The 19,548-nt window shown below is 45.7% G+C and overlaps 1 long non-coding RNA gene across 1 annotated transcript in view; it reads right to left on the minus strand.

The window, feature by feature from the left end:
• Positions 1-280: 280 nt before the first annotated feature.
• Positions 281-19,548, minus strand: part of LOC144767803 (uncharacterized) — a 33,181-nt gene continuing 13,913 nt past the window's right edge. The window contains exon 3 of the long non-coding RNA XR_013598348.1: positions 281-388. This is a non-coding gene — a long non-coding RNA (uncharacterized LOC144767803). The remainder of the gene's footprint in view (positions 389-19,548) is intronic.

The raw sequence follows: 19,548 nt of genomic DNA on the forward strand, positions 1-19,548 counted from the left end.
ACAAAAATATAATCAAAACAAAGAAATCAATATCAATAAATCAGTACTATACTTCGTATCACTCTTCTAATAATAGAGCAAAAAAATTCACATTAATCCTATCTTGCAAGCAACGTGATATCACAGTTTATAAATCTCTATTCCATCCCTAGTGTACTTATAGCACAATCACGTGGAAACATAAAACCATAACCCATCCATTCTAAGCGACAGCAGACATATATACCGTTAAACAAATTTCCAATGTTATCCTGCTCACCTTTACAAATTTAGCTGTGTAGGAGTATATTATACAATTGTTCGATAGACAATCCTTAGGTATGTTCAATCTAACTTTGTTCTGTTTGGTGTTTCCGGAAGGCGGCCCAAAATCTGGAATATGTACAATCTGTGGGGATGTCCAAAGGTAAAAACAAGGACATCTCCATTATTCCGACCCAATGTGCGAAACATTAAACGGTATGAATACACTGTAAATGTCTATTGACCATGGAAAAGTGTATTTTAGGGGTGAGAAAAGAGTTTGAGGGATTTAGTTATATTTCCCTTAGAACTGATAACCTGTCTATATTAGTGCCATATTTTATCAGTATATCAAATTTTGTGCAGTTGGTACTAAGTATACAAAATATCTTATAGTCCCCCACTTTTGTCCTAAATATATAGGTGACAAAGTAGAACACGTGGAATATCAAAATGTTGTTATTTGTTATACCTGGATATAAGTATCCTTGGTAATATTAGTAACCTTTCTCAAATATTCAACGTCTGAATTGGTTAGAGTCTTGGAAATTGGGATTCTAAAAGATCCAAAAAAAAGTCAAAATTAGAAAAGGACCATCCTTACTGTTCTAATCATAAATATATAGTGAATAACTCGTGAATTGACTGTGGTTTTTGCCCTGCCTGCATCGTCTGCGCTACAGGAGTAGCCCAACACCCCTTCCTTGCGCTGCTGGACCGGCTAGGAAGCCTGAGAACACCTCGTGGCCGCAGAGGAGGGTGAGGCGCCGGCCCCGGGACTGCGAGGACCAGCAATCAACAGCTCCAGCTGGTCCTCTTCCCGCGTGAGCCGCGCCCCCTCCTAGTGCCACGCCCCCAGCCGAGCCCAATAACATCTCGCGGCACCCGCTTCGCGGGTGCCACTCGTGAATTGACTCTGTGGTTTTTGCCCTGCCTGCATCGTCTGCGCTACAGGAGTAGCCCAACACCCCTTCCTTGCGCTGCTGGACCGGCTAGGAAGCCTGAGAACACCTCCTGGCCGCAGAGGAGGGTGAGGCGCCGGCCCCGGGACTGCGAGGACCAGCAATCAACAGCTCCAGCTGGTCCTCTTCCCGCGTGAGCCGCCCCCCCTCCCAGTGCCACGCCCCCAGCCGAGCCCAATAACTTCTCGCGGCACCCGCTTCGCAGGTGCCACTCGTGAATTGACTGTGGTTTTTGCCCTGCCTGCATCGTCTGCGCTACAGGAGTAGCCCAACACCCCTTCCTTGCGCTGCTGGACCGGCTAGGAAGCCTGAGAACACCTCGTGGCCGCAGAGGAGGTGAGGCCCCGGGACTGCGAGGACCAGCAATCAACAGCTCCAGCTGGTCCTCTTCCCGCGTGAGCCGCGCCCCCTCCCAGTGCCACGCCCCCAGCCGAGCCCAATAACTTCTCGCGGCACCCGCTTCGCAGGTGCCACTCGTGAATTGACTCTGTGGTTTTTGCCCTGCCTGCATCGTCTGCGCTACAGGAGTAGCCCAACACCCCTTCCTTGCGCTGCTGGACCGGCTAGGAAGCCTGAGAACACCTCGTGGCCGCAGAGGAGGGTGAGGCGCCGGCCCCGGGACTGCGAGGACCAGCAATCAACAGCTCCAGCTGGTCCTCTTCCCGCGTGAGCCGCGCCCCCTCCCAGTGCCACGCCCCCTCAACCGGTCACATCCTAAAATCGATCCCTGGTACGCGCATCGCGGGACGTGCGCGGGTCGGAGCCCGGGGCGAAGACCGGGCAAAGAGCGGGCCGTTTGAGGACCTGAGAGACTGGACTGGGCCACTCCCTTTGTAAGTAATTATTTATACCCCTCATATACCCACCATCCTAGTAATATTTATTGTAGCCACAGGAACATTAATCACTACATCGATTTCCAACCTTACACGATGGTAGTCACAAGAGGAAAAAAGACACTAGCTCCAGGGAGCGTCGGAAAACTATTGGGCCCTATGGACGACTTTATTACAAAAGCAAACTCGTTCATCGACCAAAGTATCTCCCTTATGGAAAACAGAGTCTCATTGGATCTAGACTTCGGTAAACGATCCTCCCTGGGAAATCTCGCCGAAGCCAGAACTCCCGTCTCGAATACCAACAAAAAAGTACCAGGAACTGTGAGCGAGGGTAGACGCAGCCTCCCAAATAATGTAGACTTATCCGTATCTGAGCTTGCAGATTCTCCTTTAGGCTCAGAACTAGAAAAAAACTCCTGAGCTACCCCCTCAATCCCCCACCCAAATATTACCCATGGAGGATATTCAAGCTAGAGGAAGGAGGGAAGGAGCAATTCGTAAAAACAAACCTACCCAAACAATTTCCATCACATCTAAAACTGCTCCCCCTCCCAATACTCCATACATCCCACACATCTCACTACCACCACTACAGCAACAATTTGCCACTGTAACTGTACATCATGACCAGCAGGAAGGCGCTACTCCCATTTTACTGGACTCACCAACCCAACCGTCCGCGGAAAAGGGCCCGGAAGACCATGACAATCCTATCTTTATAAACAAGCTAGCCGAACTTTTTAAACAACTTCTACAACCTGTAGAACAAAAACTAGCAAAGATAGAGGCTCAGATCTCGAAGCTCATTTCCATGCCACAACACAATCAGGGGCTTCTCCCAAAGAAGAAAAGGGGCACAAATCCTTTTCATAACGCCCTCCCAAATCCTTTGGGCGTCATCGCAAAATCTCCCATTCCCCAAACAATTACACCAGACAGTAACATCGATAGTATTGTCCCCTGCCCCAATACCCCCAGTCACGTCGATCTCAAGTACACTAAACACTACTACCACAGCGCCAACCACATCAAAACAAGGTAACAATGTGGCATCCACAACTACCTCGTCACAACCAGCACCAAGAAAAACCGCACCTCCCAAAACCCCGGCACACAACTTCTTTTCCCAACCAACCCAAAGAAACACCCTAAGAGGGACTGGAGAAGCTAGAGCTCATTCTGAGCTTCCCCCTGAGGCTGCCCCTTACGTAGCGGTTATGATTGGAGTACCTGAACTAGCTCCCAATACGGTGGAACCTCCATGGTCCTTAAAAAATAAAGTACACCACTGGCTACAGACAAATCGTCCTATGCCACCAAACTGCCACGGAAGGATTTCCTCACTACGTAGGACCCCATGGGTGGGGAAAGGCAGTAAACAATTTTCAGGGGACTGTATCATCATTACCTTTGAGGACCCCTGGGCGGCAGACTACATTAGCTCCTGGGATCAATCCAATGTAAATGGAGGAATTAGAATCAAACCACTTTCCTTCTTATATCCCATTATCCAAACTACAAATAACTTTTTTGAGGACCCTGTTTTCCCTTGGGTCGATCCACCCCAGAGCCAACCTACATTTTACGAGAATAGACAATATGGCGCCCCTCGCTTTCGAGAGCAGGAAAACCCTTGGCATATAGTAAATCCACGTCATCAGGGAGCAAACTGGGGAGAATGGGGACATCAACAGCAGAGGATGATCCGCAGAGAACCGCCCAGATGGGACCCTTGGTATAACATTCCACTAGCAAATAGATATAGTCCCTTAGAAATGGTGGATTGGCCATCAAGAGATACAGAACATACTAGCTCTAACCTGATACATTCCCCTCCCCTAAGCAACAATATCGTGAAGATCTCACCAACCTTAGCCCCAAAAGCTAATTCCCACACAATACCTTTCCTATTCTGGAATGTGGCGGGCCTACGAACAAAGATCGAAGACCCCGTGGCCGTGAACTTCCTAGAACAAGGCAAAATAATTTGTCTTCAAGAGACCTGGACAACTTCAGAGCTTCATCTACTGGGGTATAAAACCTACTCTTCCCCAGCTATCCGTAGTGCAATAGGTAGACCCAAAGGAGGACTAATAACCTATATTGCTAACACCCTATCCCGCCTAAAAGTGACCAATCTTTTCACTGACCCTAACTGCCAGATATTTTCCCTCTCCTTTGCAAACGAAGACATTATTACTCTTGTTAACTTATATAACAATCTAACGGAAAACGACTTCCTGATTTTCGTTGAAAATATGCAGGAGAGACTAAGATGCCTACTACACCGGGAGGACAACTCCAAAATGAGTCATCTCATTTGGGGAGGCGATTACAACCTTCACCCATGCCCAATGGCAGACTCCCAATGTTGTGGGTTTGTGGACGAACACGAGGTCTCACTAGCCCACTTCGTCCACAACAAATCGGGCAATGCTATGAATAACATACTGTCAGAGTTTGACTTAGTGATCGCTAACTCTCCAAAGGAGGAGAAAAATCAGTTTAACCCAACCTATGTGGGTAGAGGCCATCAAACAACAGTGGATTACATCCTGCTGTCCCAAGGTCTCTCTACAATGGTCACAGATCACCAAGTAATGGCTAATACACTAAGCGATCACTATGCACTAAAGATAGAATTTCTTCCATCAGAATACAAATCTAAGGTCACTGATATAGCAAAAGCTCTTACCCAAGATAGATTGCAACTAGGAAAACACAATAGTTACTCCATAAAATGGGAAAAGATCGACCCGCAAAACCTCACAAAAAAATTAGTGAACCAGGCGTATCCAAATATTATTAACTGCCTGGACCCAGCGTTAAATCATGCAGAGGTCCTGTTGAATTTTACAGAAATTTTGCTAGTAGCCAAGGGACTACTCACGGGGAAAACAACAAACAAACATCTAGAAAGAAAAGGTTGGTTTGACCACAATTGCACGAGAGCCCTAACCGACCTAAAATCTGCCCTTCATAAAAAACCAAGAGATGTGGGCCTTATTCAACTCCTGAGAAGAAAATACAAAACGGAACGCAAGTTAAGAGTACAACAAATGAAAGAGAAACTCTGGAAAGATCTAGACAAGAGCTCCCTATCGAAAAACAGCAAGGATTTCTGGAGAACGGTCAGATCCCCATACCTCTCAGATAACAACTCTCCCAAGATAGAGGTGGCCATAGATGAGGGAACTTGGATAGCCCACTTTGAAAACATATTCAAAGATCAAGGAACCGCAGACCACCCTTTCAACTTTTATAACGAGGTACAATACCCAATCCCAATATCCTTCGACATCTCCGAAATCTTGGTGGCTTTGGAAAGAAGCAAGACAGGAAAAGCCCCGGGCCCTGATGGTGTCCCTGTTGACCTTTTCAAATTTAACCAGGATCTCTGGGCACCTATCCTGACAAGAGTATGTGCAGCTGCAGCCAGCGAGGGCATTCTAGACTCCTGGACCAGATCAATCATGGTCCCCATTTTCAAGAAAGGGGATCGCCAGGATGCGAAATGCTACCGTCCTATTTCTCTCTTGGACTCCCTTGGCAAAGTGGTGGGGAGGGTCATTTTGGAGAGACTCCAACAGTGGAGCGAGGAAAAAGCCATTATCTCGGATCTACAATTCGGTTTTAGAGAAGGCCTTGGGACAGTAGAGCAGGCACTCAACCTTAGTCTTATAATGGCCAAATATATGCACGCAAAGAAAACCACGGTATACATGGTCTATGTGGACCTGTCCGCCGCTTTTAACTGTCTCACACTCCAAACTATGGACAGTCCTAAGAGAAATGGACGTGGACCCCTCCTTGTTGGATTTCCTGAGAGAGTTGTATTCTGGGGCCTCAGCGAGAGTCCGCTTTGGAAAAAACGGTGAGCTGACAGCGTCATTCGGGGTGGAGCGAGGAGTCAGGCAGGGCTGTGTTTTGGCCCCCTTTCTCTTCTCACTCTACACCAACGGCCTGGAGGAGGAGATGCTGAGGGGGGCCCAGGACCTCCCAAAAATGAAACAGAGACCGATCCCAGCACTCCTTTACGCGGATGACGCTGTCATCCTGGCCCGAACGCCGCGTGAACTTCAGCACTCACTTAATAGATATACCACCTTCATGAACGCATTGGACTTCAAGGTCAACGTAAAAAAAACGTTTGTTATGATCACGGGGGGGGGGGCGAAGAAAGGTACAAAAAACATCTTCCTTGATAGCCAACCACTTGAGATCACCACACAATATCATTACCTCAGGATCATGATAGACGACAAGCTAACATGGAAACCAGCAGTGGACACGAGATGCCATCTTTTTAAGCGTTCGATAGCGGCCTTGCAGACCTTCTCACGGAAACTGGGAAGGAGGCGCTCAGTAGAATTGTTGAGAATCTACAACGCCAAGTGCCAGGCGATTGCTCTTTACGGAGCAGGGGTCTGGGGTCACACAGACGTTGGAGCCCTACAGAAAACTGAAAATGTATTTATAAGATTTCTTCTTGCCACCCCGAAAGGTTCATCAACCTACGCCTCCCACATGGAACTGGGAATTCCTTATCTCCAGGATCTTCTCAAAATCCAGCCATTGCTCTTGTGGAGGCGTATCTGGATATCGGACACAAATACATTAACTCAGTCGATAGTGGCCGACACAATGTCACTCGACCACTCCTTTAGACTGAAGTGGCTCCGTTATAATAGAAACTTTTTTACCGACCTTGGGCTTGAAAAATACTATCTTTAACCAGAGTCGATTGTCGTTCTCCCAAAAAAGGAGCTCAAGGAACTTGCCCTACGACATCTGGAAACACTAAGATTGTCAACCGATGCTGCAAAACCCTCAGTGATTCATGCGAATATAGTTCAGCTAACCTTTGGTATTCAACCGTATCTTACCCTGCAGACTAAAACATACGAGAGGATGCTGCTGGCCAGGCTCAGACTGAACCTTTTTTTCAGACTGGTTGCTTTTCCCTTAAATAAGGCCTGGGAATCAAGCATGCCCCCGTGTCCCTGCGACGGGAAATCAATTCAATCTAATATCCACGTTATTATGTTTTGCAAATTTTACCATCCTCACAGAAAACGTTGGATCCTCCAGTTATGTAGGCGGTGGGGCCTTAGACAGTGTCGACCGGCCTTTTATCGACTGCAAACTTTAGAGTCTGAAGAAGTCTGTTACCTAGTCCTAAACTTTTTAAAATGTATCATGAACCATAGAAAAAACCTTAAGCAACATGCACAAGAAAAAACAATGACTTTTAAAAGCAAATACCCTCTTTTTTAACCGTATCTCTGTTTTTTCTCATTGTGTAAACGTTCTTATGAAATGTTTTTTCTTATCATCTGTATTTGTATGGATTTTTTCTGCTGACTGTTTCTTTTATGGTTTTCTTCGTGATTAACCGAATAAAGAATTATTATATATATATATATATATATATATATATATATATATATATATATATATATATAAATATATAGCAATAATTCTCACACTCCTGATCTCACCTCTATTCACTGTCCCAAAGAAATCTTCATCTGTGTATGACTAACTTTCATCTATATCCTGGAATCTCAAACTTATTGGTTATTGTCAGGATTATCTAAATAAACATAAATCAAAAATTATATAAGTTCAATTTATATCCAATTATTCCTGATATACTGCATTCTATCCTGCCCTACTCCTTAGCCCATATGGCATAAAACCTCACCTTTATATTGTTCCTGGGAACGCCTTTCCAAACTTCCTCTCGTCTGCCCGGATCTGTAGACAATGCAAGGGCACAGATCTAGTGCTTAAATAGCGGCGGAAATTTGCTAATTCCGCTTGTTAGGCAACTTTATTAGTGGCAATACTGAACACCTGCTATAAACTAAGCTCCCTCCTTGGTCCGCTATTGCAGCGGTTCCAAGGTTTGTGGAGTCCATACTTGCGTGATGACGCAATCCTAGATAACCTACATCCGTGTTAGGTATCCATATAACCGTGTAATGTCCTCTACGTCTTCTATCTGTTTCTTTTACAAGATCGAGAAAATTAAAAGCACGACGTGTATGTTTATATTTGCAATTGTTTCTTCATTAACTATTGTAAAAGTGAGAAATCTTTCAGCGGCGTGTGATGTGTTCTCAATGTTATCTGCTTCCTTATTGGAGGATAACTAGCATCCAGCCGTCTTATTGGCTCATGCAACCCCCTATCATCTGGCTCTAACTTCATGACGTGGTTAGGTGCTGACCCAACCAGAATCCCTGTCGAGTGTTTATCTAGCCGTATAGATCATACCGATTCTAAATAAGAGTTATATTCAAATAATCCAACCATTTGTAAAATTCAAGTTGCATACGGCCTAGTTCAGTATTGCCACATCTCCATAAGAGAAGTAAGAATATACAGTTAACGTAGAAATTCTCTCTCCGTGACCCGTTTTCTGATAGGAGTATCAACGGTATCGAGCCTTCCTATTGGTTGAAAAAACTCCCTATCCGCTAGCTGCTTTTTCGTTATTACTTATTCTCGTCCTATTTCGTATTACGCACACTTGTATCTCCGGAGAGAGAACCAAGATATTCTGTTTGCACATTGAGTAAATAATAACGAGAAAATACCTATTACGTATAAGTATTACTTAGCCACTAAATTCGATCTATGTTAAGATCTATAACAATTCCTACGGGTCACATGCCTAAAAAAAATGTGTATATTTAAATGGGAACTGTTCGTATACTGCTAATCACATAAGCTACGTATTTTACTGAAAACAAGCATTTTGCACTGCCCTCAAGATCCATGTCTCACGATGAGCGTAATGTCACGGTGAAAATAACCTGAAAACGTGCTATAATTGACTAAAAATAAGAGGATGCAGTAGGGGTATTTATAAGAAATGATGTAATTCTGAATCACTGTTGAGTCCCTCCCTCACCGCTCTACATTTACTGATCCATCTAGCTTCAGTCTGTCTGATTCTTTGTTCCCAATCCCCCCCCTTATGTTTTGGGACACCTTCTGGATACCGAGAAATTTAAAATTCTTGTGTTGTCTATGTTCAGTTTCCATATGTACAAAAATGGGAGATTTAACATCTTTATTCAATATAGATCGCCTGTGTTCCTGTATTCTAATTTTCAATTGTCTTTTTGTACTACCAATATATAATTTGGAACATTCACAGATTATAGCGTATACAACACCAGTACTATTGCAGTTAATGAAGTCATTGATTAAAAATTGTTTGTTGTTCCTATATACAAAAGTTTTGGTTTTGTTCATCCCAAACATTACAGGATCCACAAACAAAAAAACCTTTCGGCGGTGGAGGGAACCAACTTCTAGTCTTCGGTACTTCTGCTGGAATATAATTCCTAGATATCTGGTCTCTGATCGTCTGACTTCTCCTAAATGTAACTCTGGGTCCGTCACCTATTGTGCCTATCAGTCCAGGGACTCCTGTCAACAAGCTCCAATTTTTTCCAAGAGCTTTTCTGATATCATCTGCTTCAGTGCTATAAGTCGTTATGAACGATATTTTTCTGTCATGTTCATTAAACTTATTTTTCTTAATCAGTGTGGAGTCTCTGTTGATCCCAGCTATTCTTTTTCTTGCTTTGGAGAGCAGTTTTTTACTGTACCCCCTCTGTATTAACCTCTCATGTAAGTTGTCTAGTTCGGTTTTGTAATCCTCTTCTCGACTACAATTTCTCCTCACCCGAACCATTTCGCCAAATGGTATTGCTGAAATTACAGATGTTGGATGAGAACTGTCTGCCCGTAGTATTGAATTTGTTGCTGTCATTTTTCTGAATAACTTACTTACAATTTTGTCGCCCTCAACCTCGAGTGTGACGTCTAGAAACTCAATCTGAGAAATGCTGTAGTTCATGGTTAATTTAATGTTAAAGTCATTGTTGTTTAAGTAATGGAGATAATTTTCCAGTTCTATTGGTGTACCTCTCCATATTATAAGAATATCGTCTATGAACCTGGTCCAAAAAAGGATCAGGTCAGTCCACTCCATCGAATGTCGACCCCAGGCATGCTCCCTCTCATACCAACCCATGAATAGGTTGGCATAAGAGGGAGCAAACCTGGATCCCATCGCTGTCCCTCTTATCTGGCGATACCAAGTGTCTTGAAATAGGAAGTAATTATTGTTCAAAATCAAATCACTCAAGTCAAGTAACATCTGTGAGTGATGTCTTAGACTAGCACTTCTACTGTCCAAAAAGTGAGATAAGGCTTCATGGCCTTTATTATTCTCTATACAAGTGTACATTCCTACTACATCCATCGTTACTAAAATCATTCCCTTCTCCCATTTGAAATCCTGTAATTTGTTCAGGACATCCGTCGTGTCACGGGTGTAAGAAGGTAAATTAGTTACCAAAGGCTTTTAAGAAACCATCCACAAACTCCGATATGTGTTCCGTTATACTCCCTATACTGGAGACTATAGGTCTCCCCGGAGGATTGGTTTTGCTCTTATGTATTTTAGGGAGAGTATAGAGAAACGGTGCGGTTGGATGAGTCACTTTCAAATATTCATATTCTCTATTGTCCAGTAGTCCCTCTTCTTTCCATGCAAATAACCTCCCTGAGATAAAACTTGAGACCTCTCATCGGATTGGAGTTTACCTTACTGTAGCATTCATGATCATTCAATTGACCTTCAATCTCTTTAATATAGTCAATTTTGTTTAAAACCACTATATTTCCCCCTTAATCGACTTCTCGAATAACAATGGATGAGTCCCTTCTAAGGGTCTGTAATTCTTGTCTTTCTGCATAACTTAGATTTTTATTTTTACACTTGAGATTATTGGTCTTTTTGTCATTTAACTTGTCGAATTCTGCAAGAGTCCTTTGTGCATATACCTCGATGGCAGCGAATTGATTACCATGTGGAATAAATTTGGACTTGGATTTTAAGCCACTAGTACAGGTGAAGTCTGTCTCAATATTACATAAACTAGCAACATCATCTATTTCTAAGTCCATATCACCTGATAGAGACATTAGTAAGTGAATATTTCTCAAGTCAGTAGTGGTTAACTCTGAATTTTCTTTATTGCATAATTTCTTTTGAACATTCACATCAAGCATGGAGAAAAAACTTTTTAACTTCAAAGTTCGAATAAATTTAAACAAATCTATTTCCAAATCCACAAAATTACAATCATTAGTGGGGCAATACGACAAGCCTTTCTTTAACACAGATAACTCGTGTACAGATAGTTCTTTATCAGACAAATTAATTACTTCCAATTCTCCTTGGGTGATCCCACCCTGCACTATTTCCTGTTCTTGTCCTGACTTCTTGTTCCCATTCTTGTATTTGCGGCGTTTCCTCCTTCTGGGTTTACTACCATTTTTGTCCGCCCTTTTCTTATCCTTTTGAGCTCTTCGCAAAAAGAAGAACTAGAGACAGGTACACCCCCTGTTGCTCCACTAGTACTTTCATCCACTGATGATATACTTGAGCTACTATAATTAGTGGTGCTGCTCAAGTTTCCCCTGTTTTCAGTTCCACTTGACTGAGGAGTCTTGGTTTTGGACAAATCGTCATATCCACGGGCAAACGTAAAAATTCTGCCCTGGGCATAATCGCGCTCATCTCATTTTAACTTACTTAATTACTTCTCTCTAATCTGAGTCTGATATTTAGCAATTACTTCTTTGAGAATTAAGTTATTTTTCTCAGTTAAGTCCGGCAATTGCATATCTCTAATTTCCTTTTCTAGATCCGATATCTGCTGTCTTAGTTTTTCTACCTTCCTGTCAGCATTTTTGATCAGTATGTTCATCATGTTAAATGATGACACGTACAAGTTGTCTTCCCATTCTTTGAGATGATCGTCCTCCAGATCATCAAAGGTGGGAAAAATTAATATGCGTAAGCCTCTGGGAATTCTCTTTTGATCAAGATAATTTTTCAGCGTCACCCCATCCCACCATTTTGAAAGTTCCAACTTGCGTAGCCTTTCTAATTTCAAAAACTTGTCCCGTAGAATAATTTTTTTGTTTAGACTGCTTTTCACGTTGCCACTAGCTTTAGTCATTTGAAAAAGCTCAGCTGCTATTTTATCTCGGTCGTCATCCATTATTATGCACCCTGGTGTGTCCTAACCCCTGTAAAAATGAACTTCAATTGAGAACTAAGCGATGTGGGGTACAAATAGGTCACTCTACAGGGCAATCTTGCAATTTTACTGTCACTAGGGCATGCTCAACCCCCTCTGAAGGTATCGCTAACCTCCCTGCTACCTGAACAATTTGAAACAATAAGGAAGGAGCGTGCAGAGTTATAGATATGTACACCCCAACATTTACACAAATCAATCACAATTCAATGTATTCATTAGAGACGTCTTCTCAGCATTTTCAATATTTTCTTTAATTCTTTTTCAGCAATGTTTCATAAGTGATAAAGTATATTCAACAGCCTTTCTACAGCCGACGCGTTTCGTCCCCACATTGAACTTATATAATTTTTGATTTATGTTTATTTAGATAATCCTGACAATAACCAATAAGTTTGAGAATCCAGGATATAGATGAAAGTTAGTCATACACAGATGAAGATTTTTTTGGGACAGTGAATAGAGGTGAAATCAGGAGTGTGAGAATTATTGCTATATATTTATGATTAGAACAGTAAGGATGGTCCTTTTCTAATTTTGACTTTTTTTTGGATCTTTTAGAATCCCAATTTCCAAGACTCTAACCAATTCAGACGTTGAATATTTGAGAAAGGTTACTAATATTACCAAGGATACTTATATCCAGGTATAACAAATAACAACATTTTGATATTCCACGTGTTCTACTTTGTCACCTATATATTTAGGACAAAAGTGGGGGACTATAAGATATTTTGTATACTTAGTACCAACTGCACAAAATTTGATATACTGATAAAATATGGCACTAATATAGACAGGTTATCAGTTCTAAGGGAAATATAACTAAATCCCTCAAACTCTTTTCTCACCCCTAAAATACACTTTTCCATGGTCAATAGACATTTACAGTGTATTCATACTGTTTAATGTTTCGCACATTGGGTCGGAATAATGGAGATGTCCTTGTTTTTACCTTTGGACATCCCCACAGATTGTACATATTCCAGATTTTGGGCCGCCTTCCGGAAACACCAAACAGAACAAAGTTAGATTGAACATACCTAAGGATTGTCTATCGAACAATTGTATAATATACTCCTACACAGCTAAATTTGTAAAGGTGAGCAGGATAACATTGGAAATTTGTTTAACGGTATATAAGTCTGCTGTCGCTTAGAATGGATGGGTTATGGTTTTATGTTTCCACGGGATTGTGCTATAAGTACACTAGGGATGGAATAGAGATTTATAAACTGTGATATCACGTTGCTCGCAAGATAGGATTAATGTGAATTTTTTTGCTCTATTATTAGAAGAGTGATACAAAGTATAGTACTGATTTATTGATATTGATTTCTTTGTTTTGATTATATTTTTGTATGTATATTTTTTCACAGCCCTGAGGACATCTCATGTGGGGACGAAACGCGTCGGCTGTAGAAAGGCTGTTGAATATACTTTATCACTTATGAAACATTGCTGAAAAAGAATTAAAGAAAATATTGAAAATGCTGAGAAGACGTCTCTAATGAATACATTGAATTGTGATTGATTTGTGTAAATGTTGGGGTGTACATATCTATAACTCTGCACGCTCCTTCCTTATTGTTTCAAATTGTTCAGGTAGCAGGGAGGTTAGCGATACCTTCAGAGGGGGTTGAGCGTGCCCTAGTGACAGTAAAATTGCAAGATTGCCCTGTAGAGTGACCTATTTGTACCCCACATCGCTTAGTTCTCAATTGAAGTTCCCTCCCAGTTCTCCCCTTCCTCTGAAGTGGAACAGGCTCAAAATAAGGAGGACGGACATAGGGCACAAAAGGGTCCATCGGCGTCGGTATATGCCAATAGGGCACCGGGTCCAGGTCAAACCTGGGGACGACGTCATCCCAAGTAGGCCACATCAGAAGCGGTGCTGGGGAGATCAGCGCCGGTGGAGGTGTCACCAGGTCAACCGGCGTCGATCGGGGTCCGATCCCAGATCCTTGGGGGGGGGCTTGCGGCGTCAGGGCCGGAGCCGCTGGCGACACAGGGGCTGGAGCCACCAAAGATGATCCAGATGGCCCACAGAGTAGGGCCATGGCAGCAAGAAAGTCTTGCACCTGGCGACGTAATCGCTAGAGGTGAATTGAAACCCTTCGTGACCTTACAGGCAGGATATGGTCTACACCGAACACAGTTTTATAAATACACCCAATTGCGTCATGCGTGGAGAGCACAGTCCCTGCCTTTAGAAGGCCTTCCCGAGTATGCCCCGCTGGAAGGTAGACTACTACAAGAACGGCTACCAAACAAGGCTGTATCGCTCACGTACAAAACACTTACCAATAATATGCTGGGGGACCTGGCGAACCTTAGAACAACATGGGAGAATGATGTGGGCACATTTAAGGACATAGATTGGGACACAGTTTTAATGCACCCCAGGGAGGTGGCCATTAAATCCCGGCTTCGTCTAATTCAGTATAATGTGCTACATAGAACGTACTACGATAGGGTGAGACTGTTTAAAATGGGGAGAACCCTGGATGCCAAATGCCTACGATGTCAGTGTGAGGGAGGGGACTTTTCATACACTGTGGACGTGTGATAGAATACAGTCCTACTGGACCCTCATCTTTGCTGAACTTAAAGATGTCTTGTCAGTACCGCTTGAACAAGAGCCCAAGCTAGCCATCCTGGGAATGATAAACGATGTTGATCTCCCACGTCCTTTGCTGGTGTTCTTGACCTTGGCGCTGGTAGTGGCAAAATGGGATATTGCAAAATACTGGGGGGCGGGGACAGTCCCTACTGTGGAAGAGTGGAGGAGAGGGCTGGATCTTTACATGGCAGCGGAGCGAGTGACATACAAAGCGAGGGGCTGCCCGAATAAGTTTAAGGGTCTGGTCGAAATGGAGGCACTATCACGGGTTGGATGGGGGGTTGGGAGTGGGGGGCACATGATTCGTGACTGATGAGGTGGGGAGGGGGTGCGAGGGGGCCGGGGTAATTGTCTTGAATTGAATCTGATGCAACAGTACCGCACTGAGAGCTTGGCATTCTTATACACATGTCTACCGGGCAGGATGGGGGTTGGGAACTGAAGGAACTGTATAGTGCCACTGTTATGACTGCGCAGTTAAGTAATGATGGTTGTTCCAGGGGAAGGGGGGGGGGGAGTTAACAAAAAAGCAGTCGCTTGAATGGATTACATGAGGGCCTCCTCAATTAAGCTGTTGGTAAGTGGAGAGAACGACATTAATATTGCCAGATTGTTTTTGTTGCCCGTCCTGGGACAGAGCGGAGGACTCCTTGGGTTTTACTTTGAAGTGTACTTATGCGTCCTTTGAAACATGTATGTCAGTGTGGATCTATTTCCATCTGAGCGTCTGCAATAAAAATGTTTAAAAAAAAAAAAAAGTCTTGCACCTGAGCAGGCGTCGCACCGGAAGGGGGTGGGGTAGGCTGGCAGCGACATCGCAGGCTGCGCCGAAGCCGCGGTAGAGGCACCACCCGCACCCTCAGCCGCGTCGGGCGAGGGGAAGTCGAAGAGCGGCAATGCTTCTTCGACTTCTTTTTGGAATGCTTCGACTTACCTGACCCCGAGTGCAGAGACTTAGATCCGGAAGAATGGTGATGACGGCTCCGTGACCCATCCCTCACCTCCCACGGGATCAGCTGCCAGACTTCAAGCAACTTTCGGGACCGCTCCCTCAAATCTTCGGCGCCATGGCCCGGCAGTCGGGGCAAGATTGGGGTCGTGTTCGGGCCCCAGGTAGTAGAGACACATTCGGGGGGGGGGGGGGGGACGGGGACGCGTCTAAGTAGCTCCAGCAAAGTCATCCTGGCGCCGTCGCCAACGGCCCACGAGCAGCCGCACAACGACACCTACTGATGCGCAGCGGTACTGCTGACGAAAAACTTTGCGGGTCCAGTCTGACGCCTGGGGGTAATTCTAAGGTAAGGAATCTATCACTACGTATTTCTTTCAGATGCCACTGATTAGCAATGTGCATAGAAAGCTAAGTTCTGATTAGAAACGCAGGGAGTTCAGGGAAAGGAGAGAGAGAAGGGGTTAAGCGAGGAGAGATGTGGTGAAGAAAGCAGATGATGAGAGAGCTAAGTTGTGTGCAGGAAGGAACAGGAACTGAAAGTGGCAGAGGCACAGCAAGCAATGAAAGTGGGGGAGGGAGTAAAAGGGGCAGGTGGCTACAAAGGTAAGGTGATTGTAGGTAGTTGGGGGAAGAACAGAGGCAAAGTGAGTAGGGGAGAGCAGAGGAATGAGGTGAGGAATGCAAACAGAAGAGGAGACTGGTGTTCAGGATCACAAGTGAAGGGGTAGAAACCAGAGCAGGCATTTGGAAGAGTTAAGGGTGAAGAAAGGAATGGGAGCAGTTGAGGCAATGGGCAAAGTGACTAAGGTAGGGCAGGGGAAGAGGCAGAAACGAAAGAAGGAAGGGGAACTGTGTCAAGAGGAAGAAAAGAGTGGTGGTAGCAGTTGGCGGAGACCGTTGGGATGAGGAGATGGTAAAGGAGGAGGTGGGAGGAGGGTGAAGAGAAACGCAGGAGTGAAAATGGAGTTGGACTTTTGGAGCAGTAAAAAAAAGTAGAAAAGTGGTAGAGAAAGAAGAAGGCAGAGGGGTTTGAGAGATGTTGAAGAAAGCAAAGAAGGAAAGTAAAGAGGTTGTAGGGGTGCTTTGGACTCAAAAGGGCCAGAAGGAGTAGAGGGGAGGGCTAGAGTGAGGTAGGGTTATCAGAGAAGCGATGATGGAGGATGGAGTAGAGGGGAGGGTTAGAGCGAGGTAGGGTTATCAGAGGAGTGATGGAGTAGAGGGGAGGGTTAGAGCGAGGTAGGGTTATCAGAGGAGCGATGATGGAGGATGGAGTAGAGGGGAGGGCTAGAGCGAGGTAGGGTTATCAGAGGAGCGATGATGGAGGATGGAGTAGAGAGGAGGGCTAGAGCGAGGTAGGGTTATCAGAGGAGCGAGGATGGAGTAGAGGGGAGGGCTAGAGCGAGGTAGGGTTATCAGAGGAGCGATGATGGAGGATGGAGGGGAGGGCTAGAGTGAGGTAGGGTTATCAGAGGAGCGATGATGGAGGATGGAGTAGAGGGGAGGGCTAGAGCGAGGTAGGGTTATCAGAGGAGCGATGATGGAAGATGGAGTAGAGGGGAGGGCTAGAGCGAGGTAGGGTTATCAGAGGAGCGATGATGGAGGATGGAGTAGAGGGGAGGGTTAGAGCGAGGTAGGGTTATCAGAGGAGCGATGATGGAGGATGGAGTAGAGGGGAGGGCTAGAGCGAGGTAGGGTTATCAGAGGAGCGATGGAGGATGGAGTAGAGAGGAGGGCTAGAGCGAGGTAGGGTTATCAGAGGAGCGAGGATGGAGTAGAGGGGAGGGCTAGAGCGAGGTAGGGTTATCAGAGGAGCGATGATGGAGGATGGAGTAGAGGGGAGGGCTAGAGCGAGGTAGGGTTATCAGAGGAGCGATGATGGAAGATGGAGTAGAGGGGAGGGCTAGAGCGAGGTAGGGTTATCAGAGGAGCGATGATGGAGGATGGAGTAGAGTGGAGGGCTAGAGTGAGGTAGGGTTATCAGAGGAGCGATGATGGAGGATGGAGTAGAGGGGAGGGCTAGAGCGAGGTAGGGTTATCAGAGGAGCGATGGAGGATGGAGCAGAGGGGACGGCTAGAGTGAGGTAGGGTTATCAGAGGAGCGATGATGGAGGATGGAGTAGAGGGGAGGGCTAGAGTGAGGTAGGGTTATCAGAGGAGCGATGATGGAGGACGGAGTAGAGGGGAGGGTTAGAGCGAGGTAGGGTTATCAGAGGAGCGATGATGGAGGATGGAGTAGAGGGGAGGGCTAGAGCGAGGTAGGGTTATCAGAGGAGCGATGATGGAGGATGGAGTAGAGGGGAGGGTTAGAGCGAGGTAGGGTTATCAGAGGAGTGATGGAGGATGGAGTAGAGGGGAGGGTTAGAGCGAGGTAGGGTTATCAGAGGAGCGATGATGGAGGATGGAGTAGAGGGGAGGGCTAGAGCGAGGTAGGGTTATCAGAGGAGCGATGATGGAGGATGGAGTAGAGAGGAGGGCTAGAGCGAGGTAGGGTTATCAGAGGAGCGAGGATGGAGTAGAGGGGAGGGCTAGAGCGAGGTAGGGTTATCAGAGGAGCGATGATGGAGGATGGAGGGGAGGGCTAGAGCGAGGTAGGGTTATCAGAGGAGCGATGATGGAGGATGGAGGGGAGGGCTAGAGCGAGGTAGGGTTATCAGAGGAGCGATGATGGAAGATGGAGTAGAGGGGAGGGCTAGAGCGAGGTAGGGTTATCAGAGGAGCGATGATGGAGGATGGAGTAGAGGGGAGGGTTAGAGCGAGGTAGGGTTATCAGAGGAGCGATGATGGAGGATGGAGTAGAGGGGAGGGCTAGAGCGAGGTAGGGTTATCAGAGGAGCGATGGAGGATGGAGTAGAGAGGAGGGCTAGAGCGAGGTAGGGTTATCAGAGGAGCGAGGATGGAGTAGAGGGGAGGGCTAGAGCGAGGTAGGGTTATCAGAGGAGCGATGATGGAGGATGGAGTAGAGGGGAGGGCTAGAGCGAGGTAGGGTTATCAGAGGAGCGATGATGGAGGATGGAGTAGAGAGGAGGGCTAGAGCGAGGTAGGGTTATCAGAGGAGCGAGGATGGAGTAGAGGGGAGGGCTAGAGCGAGGTAGGGTTATCAGAGGAGCGATGATGGAGGATGGAGTAGAGGGGAGGGCTAGAGCGAGGTAGGGTTATCAGAGGAGCGATGATGGAGGATGGAGTAGAGAGGAGGGCTAGAGCGAGGTAGGGTTATCAGAGGAGCGAGGATGGAGTAGAGGGGAGGGCTAGAGCGAGGTAGGGTTATCAGAGGAGCGATGATGGAGGATGGAGGGGAGGGCTAGAGCGAGGTAGGGTTATCAGAGGAGCGATGATGGAAGATGGAGTAGAGGGGAGGGCTAGAGCGAGGTAGGGTTATCAGAGGAGCGATGATGGAGGATGGAGTAGAGGGGAGGGTTAGAGCGAGGTAGGGTTATCAGAGGAGCGATGATGGAGGATGGAGTAGAGGGGAGGGCTAGAGCGAGGTAGGGTTATCAGAGGAGCGATGGAGGATGGAGTAGAGAGGAGGGCTAGAGCGAGGTAGGGTTATCAGAGGAGCGAGGATGGAGTAGAGGGGAGGGTTAGAGCGAGGTAGGGTTATCAGAGGAGCGATGATGGAGGATGGAGTAGAGGGGAGGGCTAGAGCGAGGTAGGGTTATCAGAGGAGCGATGATGGAGGATGGAGTAGAGAGGAGGGCTAGAGCGAGGTAGGGTTATCAGAGGAGCGAGGATGGAGTAGAGGGGAGGGCTAGAGCGAGGTAGGGTTATCAGAGGAGCGATGATGGAGGATGGAGGG

This window comes from Lissotriton helveticus, chromosome 1_1 (assembly GCF_964261635.1).
Source record: "Lissotriton helveticus chromosome 1_1, aLisHel1.1, whole genome shotgun sequence".
Lineage (NCBI taxonomy): Eukaryota > Metazoa > Chordata > Amphibia > Caudata > Salamandridae > Lissotriton > Lissotriton helveticus.